We start from the raw sequence: 20,793 nt of genomic DNA on the forward strand, positions 1-20,793 counted from the left end.
AATTGTAAACATTCATTTTGACTCACTGACAAATCTTGCTGGAATTTTGTTCCCAGAGCTATAGTTCATCAAGACACACAGCAACAAAATGATTTGGATTCTGCCTAGTTTCTTTGAATTTTCTTCTTTGGAATTACACGTTATCTATTAATTTATAGTCACTAGTCTCCCTCCGTTTCTTATTATTTTTCTAACTTTTTCCTGCTATGATAGAACTAAGTATAGATAGGAAATTCACAGGAAACTAGAGAAGTATATTTTACTTATTACTACAGAAACCTCTCTTATAAAGTGACCTTCATAGTAGATGGCAGGAGTTTTTTAAGCCTTCTACTAAACCTCATCTCAACATAGGAGTTATATGATTAGGGACAGAGTCTCATTACCCTCTGGAGGGGAATTCAGCTCAAGTGAAGTGAATAGAAACAAGATGATGTTTACAGAGAACAGCTACATAAGAAGTTGTCTGTTGTTTGGGTCATGCTCTCTAATTTGGTTCCCTTTACTGGGCAAGTGTGAGCAGGAAACTCAAACATATTATGTAAAAAGACTGTCACCTCCAGACATAGAAGAAAATATAAATGAAGAGTAAATTGTAAGATTATTCTTTGCACTAGCAGCTGGAGATGAGCTTCCTATAACAACTGCCCTTTCTGATATGCTGAATGATTAGTTGTTGTCTTCTGCTGGTAAGAGCAAATGTGGAGAGGATGCCCCATTCCTCACACAAAGGCTCCTGAATGTCCTCCATCCCCATCTTCATGCTGGTCAAGAAGGACTTCATCTTGAAATACGGGCCTCATTCCCTCTTGAAGAGTTGAAATCCCCTGTTTTGTTCAGGTGCTGCTGACTGCAGATTTGTCCTGATAAGGTCAAAGATGTTCTAGGTTTCCTAGAAATTCCTTATCTCTTTGAAAAGCTCAAGAGAAATAGAGCATATTTTAGTCAGGAAGACTGAAAAAGAAACAGCATGAACTGAGGATGAGTTTGAAAGGAAATATGCTTGGCTGACATTCTGAAGTGTTATTTGAATATCCTTTCTTTTGCATGCAAGGTATGCATTTGAAATATGTGAGCCTGGCATTCAGGACATTAGAAACAGAGGGATTAGAAGAACGTAAGAAAAACCTCAGATTTTGATTTAGATTGAGAGCATATCAAAAAATTAAGTGTAGAAATTCAGGTGAATAGCAGGAACATTTGAGAGATTTACAATCCAACTTTATAGCACCTGATACAATATACATTTACGTTCACTCTCTTTTTAGCTCTTATGTATAGCAGTAAGGTCTAAAACAGTTGCACGTCAAAGCAATTCTAATCTATTAAGACTTAGGGACCATCTCTGAATGGGTTTTCTTGGATAAAAGGCTCGAAACCCTAAGGAATGCAGAATTAAATTCAAAGCACAGATGAACTTAATTGTGACAGACGTCATAATCAGTCCTGGGGATTTAGAATGGCATGGGCCACATTGTGTCCTTGTGTGAATGAATTAAGAACTGATCCTATTCTGAAGTTCAGTGAATGGAATTCTTGGAACAGCAGCTGAAAAGCTACATATTATAGGGAGACACTAACTTGATGGGGAATATTTTTCTGTAATTGATTAGTTTTACTTTTCTTCTCTTTTTCAAACTTTAAAGTTCCATGAGGCAGTGTCATGGTTCTGCTGCTACCTTTTTTTTTTTCTTCTCTTTTGCACAAAGGATGTAGATTAAAATCTATAGGCTAACCTTATTAAAAGAATACCTGTAGAGCTATTTTCTTGAAAAGAATGTCTTGTTTCAGCTGTGGAATTTGAAGAGCTCTGGCAAAAGCTATATTCCAGAGAGCTCTTGTGAGACAGTTAGGTAGAAATCTGTGCTTACAGTTAATCATGTTCAACAGCTATAAAATCCAAATAAAAAAAATCAGCATTTAACTGAGATAATGTCCAAATAGCAACGTGGCTTTATTTAGCCTGAGCATTCCCTCTGCTCTCAAAATAGTGGCTACCTCTTCTATTTTTCTTGTTGTCTTGCTCCACTTGCTTGTGAATGTTTCCTATTGATCAGTTCTGTCCTTCACTCTGGGATGTCTGCCAAACATCTCATGCTAGCTATTATATAATTAGATATATTTTGTCTATCTGGAAGAAGATTTTTCAGTCTCTGTTGTTCCTTGGCATCCAGCTTACAAGGGTTGTTTTAAAATACCTTGCTTGGGGCCAAATCACCACTGCTAATAACAAAAGCTACAAGAAGACCACCAGCAGGGCAGGAATTTTTATGTGGTTTAGAGGGATGAATATTTTAAACACCATTTACCCAAGAAACCCAAGAGGACTGGAGTGTAGGCTGCCAGTCTTACAATGCCATGGAATAGTAAGCATCCTATTAATACTAACACTTAGTTTCTTTTCTGCCTCACCATTTACCTTTCATACGCTATGCTGATATATGCAACGTTTGCTTAGCCTCTCAATTACATTCCTGCATCCTTGGTGGAAGGGTGGTACCATATAAATACCAGATACCATATTACCATTAGTTCAATCACTCTAGTGTTTCTCAGCAATGCCTCAAGCATATTAATGCTATCTGGGACACTTGCTTACATCCAGGCCTTACCACGCTTGCTTGAAGCCCTTCTAATGGGCCCTTGACCTGGACTGATCTGGTCTGGATTGATCTGTTCATCCTGGTGGAAGAAATGTTGCAAGGATATTTTTCTACTTCTTCAGCTTGATAAAAGTTTTATAAACTGCCTCATTTTCAGAGGAGTAGCTACATAATCAGCCTGTTGAAGTTACTACTGGAACTTCCAGGTTTTGGGTCAATAGGTAGAAAAAGAGCATTGGCTCTCAGCCAACGTCTAGAAGACAACATTACAGCCTTGCCTAAGCACTTAGCTGCTGCTCTGGCCCATAAAAGTTGAGGTATTTAAAGCATGGACAGTTCTCATTGTAATTAGAGGCCTTGATGTGGCAATTGCCTGCTATATGCAGTATCTTGCTTCTTAAATCCAATAAGCTCTATTTCTGTATCCTGGCATGGAGCTGTCAGAAATACTTCTTTTTATTTATAGCCAGAAGATCACGTGCAATGGCTTAAAGGCATCTTTCTGTCTTCCTTGTAAGATCAGTGGCTCATTGAGCATGAGGATTGAAATGCAAATGTTACAGTACTTTTAAATGTTGAACTGAGCAAATAGCTTCAAATCTTTCAGTCATTTAAGGAATTAGCATGTGATAGCACCTACTACTGAAACTGTGTTTCAGATCTGCTTGCCACCACCCCTTTCAGCCAGGTGGACCTTAGAGCAAAATTGTACCTAATGTTCTAGTCAAATCCTTGGGATGGAGAGCTGTTCAGGCAACAAAAAAGTACCAGTATGAAAGACTTCAAGAAAGGTATCTTACACTGCAGGTGTTGCATATCTTTATTAAAGGAGCCAGCAGTTGCATATGAGCCTGACTTTTACGCTGAAATTTTGTAATTTTTCCTATAGCTATTTTTGCCTGTGCTCACATCTTTTATGGCCCCTGTAATGTTTCAGCAATATGGAGCTCAGCATTGGCTAACCAGCTGAAAACAAGATTGTGGCCACAGGCAGCACAAGCTGAAGGCAGTGCTGTGACAGCATTGTTGTTCTGAGGTGCTCCCTTATCAAAGACAGCTAGAGCTCTCCCACGCAAAGCAGCAAAGACATCCTGGAGCAGAGGTACAGCCATATCCAGAACCACTTGAATGAATGTGTGCCTGATTCCTTTTCCTCTTTCCATCCCCTTCTACTATCCCCCTCCCATAAACTGCTGCATCATTTCTAAGGTAAAGCACAGTACAATACATTCACTTTCTGAGGTCTCTAGAGAGCCAGTCAAGAAGTAAGACATCAGTGTGCTTCTGGAAGCTAAGTATTACAGTATCTCCATAGCCTTATTCCAAGTGGTTATATAAATGGATGTTGTACCACTGAAGTTGATTTTCAGCAATTTTTTTCCAAAATTCTAACCCAGATTAGTTTACCTCATTATTAATTTTTCTTTCTTAGCCACTTTCCTTCCGGAATTATGTAAAACGTTACAATCCTACTTAAATAGTCTAAGCCTGAAGCTACTCCCAGTGACTTACAAATGTTTCTGACGCACTGTGCTCAGACTTTGGAAAATAAAGATAATCTGAAAAAAAAACTATTTCTGGAAGATTCTTCCTGCAGACTTTAATAGCAGGGGGTGTCGGTGTGTGTTAGTGTTTGTTTTTAAATAGCATTGAATTTCTTTTACAGCACTTCAGGTTAAAAAAAATCCTATTTTGTGTAAACATTCCTTGATAGAAATTACTTTTTTCCCCTTTCTTTTTGTGTTGTTGTTTGTTTATTTTTCTTTTGTATTCCTAATAATCTACTCTTCTGATCTCTTTAGTGACCTATTACACCATATATTAATTTTTGATCCTTTTAGATCAAAAATGCTGTTCTGTTTCCTTCAATTCTTTGTTTTTAAAGATTCACTTCTTTTCTCTTTCTTTTAATTTGTAGGCACATCCTTTCTAAGTTTTGTATCCTTTTGTTGTTTTTTTTCTTCCATTTCATTGCTTTTGTATCTCTGCATCTCTTAGCCATGACGTCAAATAGGTATATAAACATTTGTACAACGTTGTGTCAGTAAATATTCACTTATTTCTTAATCATGAATTAATCAGTCATTTTAATTCTTCTCTGGAAGGTATGGCCTTAATTCATTGGATGTAAGGAATACAACACAGTCAGTGTTTTGATCAAACTGTTTTTTGTAGTCAAAAAAGACTACAAAAAAGTTGTTTATAAAGACAGGAATTAAATCCAGAGTATATGCAGAGTCTAGCAGATGAATAAGTTTCTAGGGGATAAGATAATGTGTGAACTTTATCTTTACTGCTCTAACTTCTCATTGTTATTGCATATGTGCATATTCTTCTGTTTCAGTACTGTATGGTAAATATCAGAGGACTTACACTTTTTCATTTCTTTCATCATTGGCAGTTACTAGGAAGTAGCAGGAATGCTAGAAGGTCACACAATAGCTTACCTCATGATAACTGTCCATGTGCATGTTTAAATGTGGCTTCAGATCGACTCCACTGTGAGCTCATCTTCACGAAACAAAGTCTTTGGAAGTCCTCACATTTTTGAACTGGGCTAATGATGAGCTCCACAACTTGCATATGCCTTTGGTCTGTGCATTTGTGCTGAAAATGTATAAAGACGTTTCTCTCATCTTCCTTCTATTTATTAGTATGTGCATGTGTGTATACTCCAGTCTGCACACCCTTCTCTCCATAATAGAATGAACCTAAAAGGAGAATAAAGCAAGCGTATCTGCCTCCCTATTTGTCAAGTTTTACTAAAAGTGCTTACTGAATTCAGGTGCCTATAACAACACTGTAGAAGAAGACAGCAGAATATAATGTCATCTGTCTACATTAGTGGCTTTTGTTAGGTGGTGTTTGGAAGCTGAGGATATGCTTTTCATAAAAGGATACACTTCTTTTTTGAGCCCTGTGGTGGCAAGAAATAAGAGAATATCAACTATTGAATTCTTTCTGTGTAGAAAATTTGACTTTGTTTTGTAATGGAATCATTATTGTTACTGGGTACTAGTGGATGCATCTTGAAGAATAAACTTGCACTCCGGAGGTGAAGAAATAACAGAAGTATTTTTTATCTATGCTACCTTAAAGAAGCTTAAATATGTAGCCTCATGAAGCTGATATATGAGTGAGAAGGTTAAACATTTATGGAGTTCATTTCTCGCATATGGGTCGGACATGACAGTCCAAAGAGTATGGTAAATATAGTCAACCAACATGTACCAAGATTACAGAATTTACCATAGCCCAACAATTTATTTTTCTTCTTGATTAATTTGTTAATGACAGTAAAAGAAAAACAAATGTATATTTAAAAATTTTATTTTTACTTCAGTACTTCAACTGTAGACAAAGCATGGAGTAAGAAGTTGTTTCTATGCCTATTGCAGTCAACAGGGACAGAATCTAGTTTCATTGGCCTAGGAGCAGTCCCAAAGTAAAGGAAGAATAAACTCTTTTGTGTTAAGAGTTAGCTACAGTGGAATCCATTCCTTCCCCACCAGATAAAAATGCATAGTGTTATTAACCAGGTAAAACCAGTGCTTTTAAATTCAGCATGGAAGGGAAGGTAAGACATGCGCACACTCTATGAATTTTGGAGAGTTATAGTCCATATTTACATTATCGAGTAGTGTGGACCAATAGGAGTGAATCTGTAAAGCAAAATGGTTTGTGGGGAAGTTGTAATGTACCCTTGGTTGGCCACAGTACAGTCTGTGATACACACGTATGACTTCGTATTTCTTTCTCAGTGGTGTGGTAATGTAGCCAAAAGCAGAATAACTAGAAATCAGAGAAAATCAGTGTTTTTGACAGATGTAGAGAGAATAAAGTGATAGTACCTCTGTCATACTTGCTTTACCCACAGGCTGGCTGCTGCTCTTGCACAAGTATATAAGTGAAATTGAGCATTTAATAAAACACTAATTAAAGTAAATACTGTAAAAGCATTAACCTCCATAAGGTGTTTAAATTGAATTCCTGGGTACTTTGGCATAGTTCCAGCTTTCAATAAGTTCCGATCTAGCTGTATCAGATCACCAATTCAAAGGCTCTGATTTTAGTTTATGGAATATTCCCGTTAATAATGATACCTTAGACATCCATTACATCTGGAACATTAATTTTATGGAAAACTTCCAATACAACTCCATTAGATTTTTTTTTTTTAGCTAAATTAGCAGTGTAGGCTTTTAACAAATGTCATAAATAGCTATATTTAATGGAAAGATTACCCAAATTAAAGCCAGACCAAAATAGAAAATACAGCTCCCTCCCTCTGTTTAAGTCATGACCTTCAGAATCCACATAAAAATTACAACCTAAATGAAGCCATGAGTAGTTCAAACTTCTTGCTGTTTGGTTGTTGTGTGGGCTAGGAAAATAGAGGATGACATATGAAACAACGATGTGTCTTTTTTTTTTCCAGTAGGTGAAATCCCTTAGTTACACAGATTGAGACAATACTTTTGAAAATGTAATTGTCTTATAAATATGTAGTGTGTGACACTAGCTATTTGAAATACCATGAAAATCTATACAGTATCCAGATAGATAGTGTATATTCCATCTTCATTTTTCAAATTTAGATCATCTATAGGATGATTTTCCAAACAGGAGGATTCCCAAATGGACAATTAAATTATTGAGGTTATCTATTGTCTTCACCAATTTCTGACTTGCAAATCACATTCAGCTGTCTGCAACAGACAAGGAGGAAGATTATACCTTCAAGTTTCACAAGAATCAGCTACTGGGAAACAGGAGAAAGATTCCAATTAGCATTCAGTGAGAAAAAGTCCAGGGGAGCTCAGACATCACATGCCCTGTCTGGCATAAACTAGCTGGTGCAGCAGCAGGCACATAACCATCAGTTAACTGGTAGCAGGTCTTCAGACAACATGAGCTTCTCTTACTCCCTAAGAACATTATGGGATATGGAGGATACTGGAATTATTGCAGTGGTGGCCTTAACAAGGCAAAGGACACAAATCCACAGGAAATCAGGTTCTAGTCACTTCGCTTCTCCCATCTTCACTTATTATCTCATCTGAACTACCTGGCATTTTTCTGTTAAAGGCTCATCCAGAATGAAGGCATTCAAAACAACCCAAAATGTTTTAATCCTGTGAGACTGAGCAAGTGTTTGAGTTTCCACCAGCTAATATCAAACATATACAGAACTAATGTTATTAAATCAAATTCCTTCAAAATGGACTACTTTATTAGGGTTTCAGTGAGATTGAAACTTTAAACCAAAAATAGAATACGTTCATTTCATATGTATGTGTGTCAGACTGTGAGAAATTTTAGTTAGAATTTTCCTTATAACCTGAATAAATCAAGAAATGTAAAATGACTCAAACCATGTAACGTATTTTAATGTACAAAGCAGATGAGGCAGAATTAACATTGAACTTTTGGCTTTAACTCTGCATTTACTGGCTTCCAAGAACTAGCTTTTAGTGATGATGTGTTCTCAGCTGTTGCATGTTCATTTTTCAGTCGTAAGCTTCTAATAATGTTAATCAGATAGAGAATTTTTTTCTTTTTGCATAATGAGACATTTTTGTATATGTCACATTATGCTTTCTTATTGTTTGTTTTTTTTTTTAATTTTCATTTTGAGAAAATCCAGTTTCATAACTCTCATTCCTGTCCCTTACCTGTTGTCTGTGCTTTGATGTGGAGGTAGATAGGTACTGAATCCACTGTGTGCATGCAGTTTTGGAGATATTTGTCATGTTTTCTGTTAGAGGAGGAACCAGAGTCACTGTTAAGTGCAAAGCAAAAGTAACAATAACATTCACTGGATTATAGTTCCTCCTTACACAAGTGACAACTAAAGCACAGTGACTGTTCCTGTGTTGAGTGTCTTAACAGTCTTGTGTTAATTCAACTGTACTCATATTTCCCAGTACCAGCGTCAATAATACTCCCTAAGAAAAAATTCTCTGTGGAAATATATCATCTCTGTTTTGAAATACTGCAGTGAAATAAAGAGTTGCTTTCTTTGAAGTATGGATTCCTTAAAGTGGTATCTCCACCATGTAGGGATTTGTACTAACATAAGCCGTTTATGTAATCTACCTAAATTTATAAGCTGCACACTCTGAAGATAGGCAGTCAAATCTGCTGAAAATTGAGTAAGAAATTGGTTTGTTCTGTCTAAACTCCATGATCATAGCTATACTTTGTGCCTTGCATTACTGGATAATCAAGATACACAAATTTGAGAATCCACTCCCTTGGGAACTAGAAATCTCCCTTTGTATCATAGAATCATAGAATCATAGAATGGTTAGGGCTGGAAGGGACCTTCAAAGGTCATCTAGTCCAACCCCCCTGCAAGGAACAGGGATATCTCCAACTAGATCAGGTTGCTCAGGGCCTCATCCAACCGGGCCTTGAACGTCTCCAGGGATGGAGCATCCACCACCTCTCTGGGCAACCTGTTCCAGTGTTCTACAACTCTCATGGTAAAAAATTTTTTCCTAATATCCAACCTGAATCTACCTCTCTCTATTTTAAAACCATTACCCCTTGTCCTATCACAACTGGCCCTCCTGAACAGCCTCTCCCCATCTTTCTTGTAGGCCCCCTTGAGGTACTGGAAGACCGCTATAAGGTCACCCCGGAGCCTCCTCTTCTCCAGGCTGAACAGCCCCACCTCTTTCAGCCTGTCCTCATAGGAAAGGTGCTCCAGCCCTCTTATCATCTTCGTGGCCCTCCTCTGGACCCTCTCCAACTGGTCCATGTCCTTCTTATGTTGGGGACTCCAGAACTGGACGCAGTACTCCAAGTGAGGTCTCACGAGGGCAGAGTAGAGGGGGAGAATCACCTCCCTTGACCTGCTGGCCACGCTTCTTTTGATGCAGCCCAGGACGCGGTTGGCCTTCTGGGCCGCAAGAGCACATTGCCGGCTCATATTGAGCTTCTCGTCCACCAGTACTCCCAAGTCCTTCTCCTCAGGGCTGCTCACGATCCATTCTCCGCCCAGTCTGTATTTGTGCCTGGGATTGCCACGACCCAGATGTAGGACCTTGCACTTGGCCTGGTTGAACTTCATGAGGTTGGTACGGGCCCACCTCTCCAGCCTGTCGAGGTCCCTCTAGATGGCATCCCTCCCTTCCAGCGTGTCGACGGCACCACACAGCTTGGTGTCATCGGCGAACTTGCTGAGGGTGCACTCCATGCCACTGTCCACGTCACCGACAAAGATGTTGAAGAGGGCCGGGCCCAACACGGACCCCTGAGGGACGCCACTCGTGACCGGTCTCCACATGGACATCGAGCCGTTGACCACTACTCTCTGAGTGCGGCCATTGAGCCAATTCCTTATCCACCGAGTGGTCCATCCATCAAACCCATGCCTCTCTAGTTTAGAGAGAAGAATGTCATGCGGGACAGTGTCAAAAGCTTTGCACAAGTCCAGGTAGATGACATCCGTTGGTCGACCCTTGTCCGCCGATGTTGTCACCCCATCATAAAAGGCCACCAAGTTGGTCAGGCACGATCTGCCTTTGGTGAAGCCATGTTGGCTGTCACCCACCACCTCCTTGCTCTCCATGTGCCTTAGCATGGTTCCCAGGAGAATCTGCTCCATGACCTTGCCAGGCACAGAGGTGAGGCTGACTGGCCTGTAGTTGCCCGGGTCCTCCTTGTTCCCCTTTTTAAAAATGGGGGTTATGTTCCCTCTCTTCCAGTCATCGGGGACCTCGCCAGACTGCCACGACTTCTCAAATACAATGGCCAGTGGCTTGGCAACTTCATCCGCCAGTTCCTTCAGGACCCGCGGATGGATCTCATCAGGTCCCATGGACTTGTGCACCTTCAAGTTCCTCAGATGTTCCCGAACCTGCTCTTCAAGTACAGTGGGCGGTGGTTCATCCTCACAGTCCCTGCTAGTTCTTTCCACAGCTTGGGTGGTAAGACAAGAGGCTTTATCAGTGAAGACTGAGGCAAAAAATTCATTGAGTACCTCAGCCTTCTCTATGTCCCGGGTGACCAGAGCACCAGTATCCTTCCGGAGGGGGCCTACATTCTCCTTGGACTTCCTTTTGTCCCCTACATACCTATAGAAGCATTTCTTATTGCTTTTTATATCCCTTGCCAAATTCAATTCCTTCAGGGCTTTAGCCTTCCTCACTTGACCCCTGGTCACTCGTACAGCTTCTCTGTATTCCTCCCAGGCTATCTGTCTCCGCTTCCACACTCTGTAGGCTAACCTCTTCATTTTCAGTTGGTCCAGGAGCTCCTTGCTCATCCACGCAGGCCTCCTGGTCTTTTTGCCCAACTTGTTCTTCATGGGGATGCACCTCTGCTGAGCTTGGAGGAGGTGCTCCTTGAATGTGGACCAACTTTCCTGGGCCCCTCGTCCCTCCAGGGTCGCCTCTCATGGCACTTTGCCCATCAAGTCCTTGAAGAGGCCGAAGTCCGCCTTCTTGAAGTCTAGGGTACAGAGTTTGCTGAATGGTTTCCTTGCTGCTCCATGGATCTTGAACTCCACCGTGTCGTGGTCACTGCAGCCAAGGCTGTCCTTAAGTTTCACATCGCCCACCAGTCCCTCCCTGTTGGTGAGCACAAGGTCGAGCATGGCACCCCTCCTTGTCGGCTCCTCTATCACCTGCAGGAGGAAGTTGTCATCCACGCATTCCAGGAACCTCCTGGACTGCCTGTGCCCTGCCGTATTGTCTCTCCAACAGATGTCAGGGTGGTTGAAGTCCCCCATGAGGACCAAGGCTTGTGACCGTGAGGCTGCTCCTGTCTGGCTATAAAGTGCCTCATCTGCTCTGTCCTCCTGGCCAGGTGGCCTGTAACAGACCCCTACCGTAACATCGCCTATCCGTCCCCGTCCTCTAATCTTGACCCATAAGCTCTCTGTCAGCTCCTCCTCCGACCCCAGGCGAAGCTCCACGCACTCCAGCCGGTTGCTGACATAGAGAGCGACACCCCCTCCTCGTCTCCCCTTCCTGTCCTTTCTAAAAAGCTTATACCCCTCCATGTTGACACTCCAGTCATAGGAGTCGTCCCACCACGTCTCCGTGATGCCAATAAGGTCGTAGCCCTGCTCATGTGCACGCATCTCCAGCTCATCCTGTTTGTTTCCCATGCTGCGTGCGTTGGTGTACATACACTTCAGCTGGGCCTCTGACAAAGCCGACTCGCTGGCTGGAGCGACAGGGGTTCTCTTGGACGGCAGTGTAAGTTCGTTTGAACATACCTGCGATCCTTCCCCAGCCTCTGGACCCTCGGTGCTGGCACTGGTGCCATGCTGACAGCGGTATGAATCTGACTTCTTGGCTGGAGCGGCTGGAATTCCCTTCTTCTGTTCTACAGGTACTTCCAGCATATCTTTATCATTCTTGATATTCCCCCCCTCCCCCTTCAAATCTAGTTTAAAGCCCTGCCAATGAGCCCTGCTAGCTTTTGAGCTAAGACCCTGGTTCCCCTCTGAGAAAGGCATGTTCCATCCGGTACCATCAGACCTGGTTCAGGGAAAGCCTCCCCATGATCAAAGAAACCAAATTTCCGTCGGTGGCACCAGCCTCTGAGCCATCTGTTAATCAAATCTGATTTTCTGTTCCTCTCTATGTTCTTTCCTGCCACTAAAGGGATTGAAGAAAACACTACCTGGGCTCCTGACCCTTCGACCAATCGCCCCAATGCCCTAAAGTCCCTTTTGATGGCCTTTGGACTTCTCTCTGTTAGCTCATCACTACCAACTTGCATTACCAGTAATGGGAGGTGATTTCTTTTTGCCACACAGTAGGTCATTTCCTCCACTCAGATCACAGACAGAAGATAACGCTTGCTCACCTATCATTCTTGAGATTAGAAAAGAGTTGAGAATGCTTTTTGTCCCTCATACAAATGCACACTGAACAGAAGGCTCTTTACAGGGTTAGAGTCCTGAATGTGGTAAATCCCCCAGGTTTTAGCAGGCAAAATGAGTTAATATTAAGTAGTATATATAATAATTTGAAGTCCTTAAGCCAGGTTTGTAAAAGTGTAGGGAATATATTATTTTTACTAGTATAAAAATCTGTAAAGTATAAATACTAGTTTGAAAAACTACCTTCACTTAAAGTAGTGACACTAGATGACAGTAGCTCTGACTCTGCTGCCATATACAGTGGCTTAGGTAAGCCTCCCATGATTCAAATAAACAGTTCAGAAATATGGCAATAGAGTCTACACCTTTAAACTTCACTAGAACGAAAGAGAGGTTTCTCATAGACATTGAAATAAGTTTCTAGCTAATCCTTCAACTCATAAGAAAGGCAAATGTGTGTGGTTTTTTTTTTTTTTTGTGCAGAATTCACCATATCTGTTCAAACTGTCACACCTATTAGGACTGTTCTTTTTTTTTTTTTTTAGCTGATTTACTGCGATTGCCACTTATTTGTCAATTGCTTTGAAGTTTGATGAAAGGAATATACAAAGCAGATTAAGCAGATTTTTGAACTAAGCAAACAAAATTTTAGGAAAGAACACAAATCCAACAAATATGATGAGCTTTCCTATTGCTGGGGTTGAAACATTTAATGAGTAAGTACTAGAGTCACATTTGACCTTGGCTTTGTTGTTGTATTTAGCACAAGAAACGTGAGAAATTTTGCATTTTAAGTGTATTTAGTATCACAACATTTCTGAGAAAATAACACTATTATTCTCATTGAACTAGGAAAAAAAATGAAATTCAGTGAAACACAGGCATTTAAGTCAATTTGAGGTTGTGGTGCTGAGAAGTATATCCCAGTTTACCCAGAACAGAAGAGTCGTCTGCCTCCTCATGATTTGCCCGGGACTGTCAGACATTCTACGTATGCATTCCTGTTCCTAAAAGCATATATTTAGTGTTCATCTAAAAAAAACCCCTCATAAACCTTCTCTAAGTAAGTCCTTTTCAGAGTTAACCAAGATTCCAGTATCTTTTTGGATGCATACACAAGTTTTCTTTTCAATAAAAGAAACATTCAACCTGCATGAGACAATAACTCTTCAATTTTAGAACATCATCTTGTATCTTAGTGATCTAGCATTGCCTGAAATTTGTGTAATCTAAAACTTTCGCTTTTACTTCAACAGGAGGCTTGATCCAGGTCTCAATGGAATTAATAGGACTATCTCTGTTAACTTAAACAGAAGCAGAGTCAGGGCCAAACTCAACAATACTAATTTGCTTTAGCTTCAGCCAGACTTCCTCCTTTTTCAAGAGCAAATCTTCACCCCACCTTGCATGAAATTTAATAACCATGTATAAAGCTTGAAAAGTTACAGTTACTCCTGAGGACCTGGGAGCATCTAATTTGGGTGGTATATGTGTCCTGTCTTCAGAGAGAGTTCCAGATCAGCTTGGATAGCCTTTCTTTCTCAGTAGATGAGATAAGGCAGTTATTTGGGCTAGAACTTCATACTGAGTATTTTGTCACCACCTTTTCCTTTGAGGAGTAATTCAATGTTTTTAGGCCTATCCACAAGATCTTCAGTAGTGGTTTGCATTTTCTTAATATAATTGCCTAGACAAACTAAATTGCAGAACATAAATTAGGAAACCTTTTTTTTGCTAAACTTCTAAATCTGGTTGAGGTTCTGTCTGTCTGTCCCTCACCCTTTTTTCCTTCCAGCTTTCCTTTGGATGCTGTCTGCTTTTTGGCAGACAGAGATTCATAGAATGATACCTTCAGCAAATCGACACAAAAATGTTAGCAAGCTGATGATAGATATTGTTTCCCAGTGCCTCAGATTTTGTGGTCCTGTTTTGTTGCTTGTGATTTTTTTTTCTTGTACTTCATGTGTCTCTTTGGTCCCTAGTACATAAAATTACCCGTACCACATTACTGATATTAGCAGAAATTTTAAGAATAAGATTAAACCAGGACCAATCAGTCTAAGATACTTGGAATCGTAGAATGATTTGAGTTGGAAGGGACTTTAAAGATCATCTAGTTCCAACCCTCCTGCCATGGGCATGGCCACCCTCACTACACCAGATTACTCAAAGCCTCATCCAACCTGGCCTTGAACACTTCCTTGAATCTTGAGCATTCACAACTTCTCTGGACGACCTGTTCCAGTGCCTCACCACCCTTGATATAAAAAATTTCTTCCTTATATCTAATCAAAATCTATCCTCTTTCAGTTTAAATCCCTTACCCCTTGTCCTATCACTACATGCCCTTGTAAAAAGTCCCTCTCTAGCTTTCCTGTAGGTCCCCTTCAGGTACCGGAAGGCTGCTGTAAAATCACTCTGGAGCCTTCTCTTCTCTAGGCTGAACAGCCCCAACTTTCTCAGCCTGTCTTCATAGCAGAGGTGCTCCAGCCCTCAGATCGTCTTCGTGGCCCTCCTCTGGACTCACTCCAGCAGCTCCATGTCCTTCTTGTGTTGGGGACCGAAGAGCTGAACGCAGTGTTCCAGGTGGGGTCTCAGGAGAGCAGAGTAGAGGGGCAGAATCACTTCCCTCGACCTGCTGGCCACGCTCCTTTTGATGCAGCCCAGGATACGGTTGGCTTTCTGGGCTGCCAGCGCACATTGCCGGCTCATGTTGAGCTTCTCATCCACCAGCACTCCCAAGTCCTTTTCTTCAGGGCTGCTCTCAATCCATGCTCCGCTCAGCCGGTACTTATGCTTGAGATTGTCCTGAGTACATGTAATCAGGATGTTTAAATGGGGGTAAAGGCAGTAATTATCTTGTAAATTTGGTAAATACAAGGAACGTATTTAAAACCATTGAAGATCCCTAAAGTTAACAAACTGCAAAGCAGTAGAGAGAACCCATTCAGCTTTCAGAAGCAGCCAGTGGTTTACCTTGTTACAATGATGGGTTTTATCTCAATTGTTTTATCAAAGAGTTTTCTGATAGAAGTAAGCGATTAGGAGCTGAGAAAATTCCTATTATTAGCAACATTATTTTTTTCGTCTTGTCAATGAGACTGAGAAAGGGAACCTAAATATGCATATATGTTTTGATATTAGCGATGAGCTTGTATGTAGGAGAATAAGATGTTTGTAGCTGTAACAAATACACTTTATCTTCTCATGAAATTATACTAATTCTCAAGGGACGATAATAAAGTATCAGAAAGAGCATTTCTTTCTTTTTACACTATGCAAGAATTTTTATTAAAATATTGAAAAAATACACCTTAAGGGTTGAACATGATATTATATTAAATGTTTTAATATGTGGTCATATGTACTTTCCTAACTGTAAGTGTTAAATATTATTGTCATAGTCTACATGAGTCTACAGTTATGTCGTAGTTGCCTGATTGAAAGTCAGTGAAATTCAAGTTCCAAATTTAATTAGATGCTTCCAAAATTTTCCCCCTGATTTTCACAGTATACTCATAGAAACAATGTTTAAACGGCATGACTGGAAAGATCTATAATTCCAATGTCTTTGGGTAAAGATAATAAGCCCTGAAGTAGTTATGAAAAAAGCCAAGAAGCCAGAAGGGAAAAAAAATACAACAAGAAGGCCAAGAGGGAGAAAATGTAGATATCAAACAAAATGTCTGGCAGCATGCCCAGGAAAAATTTTCCATACATATCAAGGTCAAACATTAAAGTTTTTCTGAGGATAAATCGTGTATATGAAAGAGGAGATATATAAACAAGCCACAAAAGATACTTTCTCCTTCTTTCCTGAGGATATTGTGAATGCTAATTAGAACATTTGGACAGTGACTGAGGCATCGTGTGTGCCAATTAGGCAGTTACAGACAATGAATAATAAATACTAGGATCTGAAAGCGTGAGCTGCAGTCAGCAAACTTTCCACAGTACCCGAGAGGACCCTGGTGAACTATGAAAAGAAAAAGGCACCATGTGACCAGAAAGACATTGCAGTTCCAGGTAGGGTGGTCCTGGACAAGAACCTAATAAATAGTAAACCAAAATTTTCTTGGGGGAGGAAAATCAGATCAGCTGCTTTGTGCTCTCTCCTAGACATCTTCCTTTATACATTCTGCTATATTTAATGTGTGGAATCGCAAATTTATTTGAAATACAATTGCTGGTGTGAAAGTTACAGAGATGCCACAGAAGGTGACAAATTTATAAGTATTCTGTGAATTGGCTATATTCATGTGTGGCATCCTTTTTGATTAGCCATGTTTGTTTTCTTTTGTTTTCTTCTTTTTTTCTAAAGTAAGGATCTGAGCATTAATATGGACTTCATACTGTCCCTGCCTTTAAGAATCCCATTCCTTGAAAAATGACAGGATATGAACCTTTTCTAATGCGTACCAATTCTTTCCATCTCATCTCCAAATTTGTGGTACCTCTCAGAGCTTTCATCTTTAAAGTACTTCCGCAAAGTCACTTCAGAGGTTGGAATCAGTACATGAAGTACAGATGGGAGAACTTGTATGAATAAGCTAGGGAAGAAGGCAAACAGTGGCTCATGCTGTCAACCAGCAGTAACTGTTTGTAAGGGCTGGAAAGTATTTAAATTATTGTAAGAGTGGTTCATCTTAACATTTATAGCCTAGCAACCAGTTGATAGAGACCTGATTTGATTATAGTTTGCCTGAAGTAAGCAATCATTCAGTAGGATTAAACCAGATTATTGAATTAAACAATATACAAATTCCTCTCCTCTTTGGTCTGCTTCATTATCCCCTTGAATCCTCTGTGAGTTCCCTCTGAGGTTCTCCAGTGTGCTTTGCTTTTCCTATTCCTGCCTTTTTTTAGCATAATTTAATTCATGTAAATTATTTCCATTCTGACTCTCCAAGCCTGAATGTTTGGAAAGTCTCTGACAGTCTGATTGCATACTCAAACCTCCTAAAATTCTAAAGTTATCTCAGAACATTGTAATCTCATCTTTCCCAAAGGTCTCAGAAGCCAAGCAGACTTCAGTGATAAAAACACACTCATAAAAACAATATTTCAAAGTATCTCTCCATCTGTCATTAGGAATTTCACTCTTTCAGGTGCAAATAGATTGTTAGCATATGTTGCTACCTGTTAGCTAGGTGATAAAAGGCATGCATTGGTTTGTAGAGGCAAGTTCACATAAGGCAAATAAATAAACAGTCTTCTTCATATGATGGGGAAATCTGAATTTAGATATGTTGTAACTTAGAGTACCTCACACATTCTCTGTGAACTTAGAAAGCAGTTTAGGGTTCTGAAAGATTCCCACTGAATATTTCTAGGGGAATGAGTGGCTTCTTGCACTGCTGAAGAGCAGAATGCAGCTATGAGGAGCCCTGTAAATAAAACCGACACAAATTCTAATGGTTGTAAAGACTGAATTATGCAAATGATCAAAGAGTGTGAAAATCTGTCTGCACTAAAGTACTACTGGATCTGACTTTTTAAGTATCAGTCATCAGTTTGTTGCCTGCTGGCAAAACTATCTTGATAAATGCAATACTTATACCTTACAGTCTCTTCTTCAGTTCTCAAAATTATGTGAAATATTTAGTTAAAGCATAGAAATCATAAGCACAGCTACAGGACCAGCCTTTTCTGCTTTAGACAGAGACTGATGCAAAAGGAACAGCCACAAATAGATCCATAACCTGCAATACTTTTAGGACATTGATCCAGTACTTGCTCTTATTTTCTTAAGCATTGTGTTCATGAACTCTTTCCAGTAGTGAAGGAGTTAACTGGAGTCACAATTAAAGGCTGGTAGAAAATTGGCCCAGGTGCAGAACATAAAAGATCAGGAAGAGGTGAGGTAAGTTTTCCTTAGAGAAACAAGATTGAAAAGAGCAGAAGCACTGTGGTCTGGTTTCAGGAAAAAAATAAACAGATAAACTTTTGACTTCTGAAGGACAATCACAGGCTGAAGGTAAGTTGGATTCTTGAGAAGGATTGCATATCTGCTTTGAGGGCAAGGGTTGGTGTTATGGTTTGGCAGAGAGTTTTGGAAGAGAGTTTTGGCAACTGTTTTCTTGAATAAGTTGATTTGTTTGCAGTTTGAGTCTATGTTATGTTTCAGGACAGAGTAAAAACCAAGATTGCCCTTGCAGACTTTTAATGTGGCATATATAGGCTCTGGAAGACTAGTTAATTGCACATATAAGAAACTGCATGGATACTATATATATGTTGCAAAAAGTCTATTGCTGAACATACTACACCTACTATCAATGCAGAAGTGATGTGTTGCTGAGTTATCCAAGAGTGCCTTGGTATTCAAAATGTATGCTTGGTAATTCAGACCATTTATGGTGGTAGTGATGTGTTGTGCTGAGCAACTTGAGGGAAGGGTAGGTGCTTTAGAAATCCTTAAAATGTCTAAAGGATCCCTAAAGGAGCAAATATAAACTAAGAGTTTAGAGGTCAGCAGCACTTAAGAAGCAAAGATTTGAGCGGTTTTTGTTTTAGGAAGAAGACTTCTTTTTCACCTGTAATTTTTAGAAGAAAACTGTGAACTTGTCACTTGTGTTTGCTGCCTGTCATGTTCAGACTTGGTCCTGGTTTGCTCATGTGAGACTTTCCTTGACCCTTCAGCTCTTGGAAGTCTTGATTTTCCCTCTGGTAACAGCTAGCTTTGCTTTTCCTCCTTTGGCAATAGTTGTTTTAAAGGTTAAACTTTGGTATAAAATGTTGGAATGTTAAATGTTTATTGTCACAAAATTGCTAACCAGTTGTAATTGCAGATTTTTTTTCTGTTTCTGCATGTGTTGGTACCTTATGCTGTTACTCACAGGACTGAAAGAGTCCTAATTACAAAAAAATTGAATAATTATTAATAGGTTAATACTTCCTTTCTGAATCTGTAACACAGCCAAAGTTGGTCTCCTTGTGATCATGATTTTCATTCTCGTGTTTAGAATATGCGTATATGACCTGAGGACTAGACTGGCTCAGGGCACAGTAGAGATCCCTGAGCTAGCTGAGCTATTGGAAAAAACAGTTGTGCCACTCATGTTACACGTTTACTAATGCACTGTGTTTCATGTGGCTTCTTCCAAATAACAGGCTGGCTAGCTTGGGTATACTTGTATGGCAGTGCATGCTTTCTTTTAAGTAGATTTTTAAACCCATCTGTCAAGAGCTCAACTGAATAAGCCTCTTTACAATAGAGAGGTGTAGTCATGTGTTTGGACAAATTTTTGGCTTTATTGTGAAGCTGAGGAACAGATACAATTTTCTGTAGTGATTAGGTTCAAGATGAAGTGTCTGTTATTAATGTTTTCTGGTCTAGGAGTCCTACTGAGGGATTGGGGTATCTGTTGTTCAGCAGTGTTGAACTCCATAACTAATCAACCCTTATCCTCAAAAGTGTAAAATCTAAATTCTGAACTGTTGCTAACTTCTGTAGCATATGTCTCTTTAGTGTATATTACTCATGTATGAAACGGGAAAGGCAGCAAGTAGGCATAGTAACAGTGTGTTGTAGCATAGCTATTTATTTTATAGAAAACACTTGTTCACAAATTACAGATATTTTTGTAAAAAACTTTCTGCAGAATATAATTCTTGTTTGGAATATACGGACTAAGTTTTAGCTTTTCAAGCAAGAAAACTAAAAGTAGTAGTGTCCTGAATTCAACCCACCTGGAAATTCGATAAAACCCAATGCTTCAAAAATCCCCAAATACTGTAGTGAAGCTTATGCCAAGTGAATACTGTAAACATGGTGTGTAGCTGACCATTGTAAGTGATCGATGTTCCAATGTGCTGATCTGCTGAGCAAATAGGGCATTGCAGGTAAGGCAAATGCATTAAGAATTTTTTTTTTTTGCAATAGGTTTATGTAAGACCTATGCATTCCAGTATTATTTATAAAATAAATCTAATATCTTTGAGTTTTTTCTGCTCCCCCAATCCTCCTTCATCTCACGGACAGCAACAGAGAAACTTTGTGTGCATGTTATCACAGACACAGAGAGATTATGTTTTCACAGATATAGAGACAACTTTGTTCTCCAGAAAAGTACATTCACGGAAAGTAGTGGAAATGCAGGGCACAAGTTCCTGAGTGTTCCTTTATCTAAGAAGTCATGCACACCAGTAAAAAATATCTGTAAGATGTTGTTGGCTGAGAATAGCATGTTTACATGTGAGTTTAGCAATCACTCTTGCATTCTTCTCTTCTTTTAATTGCTATGGTTAGGATGGTAGTAGGGAGGTTCAGGAAGGAATAGATTTATCTCTCCTGCTGCTCTGTTCCCTCTAGGGTTCAATCTGAAGCTTTATAATAATGCTTTT

Source organism: Tauraco erythrolophus, chromosome 11 (genome assembly GCF_009769465.1).
Source record: "Tauraco erythrolophus isolate bTauEry1 chromosome 11, bTauEry1.pri, whole genome shotgun sequence".
NCBI lineage: Eukaryota > Metazoa > Chordata > Aves > Musophagiformes > Musophagidae > Tauraco > Tauraco erythrolophus.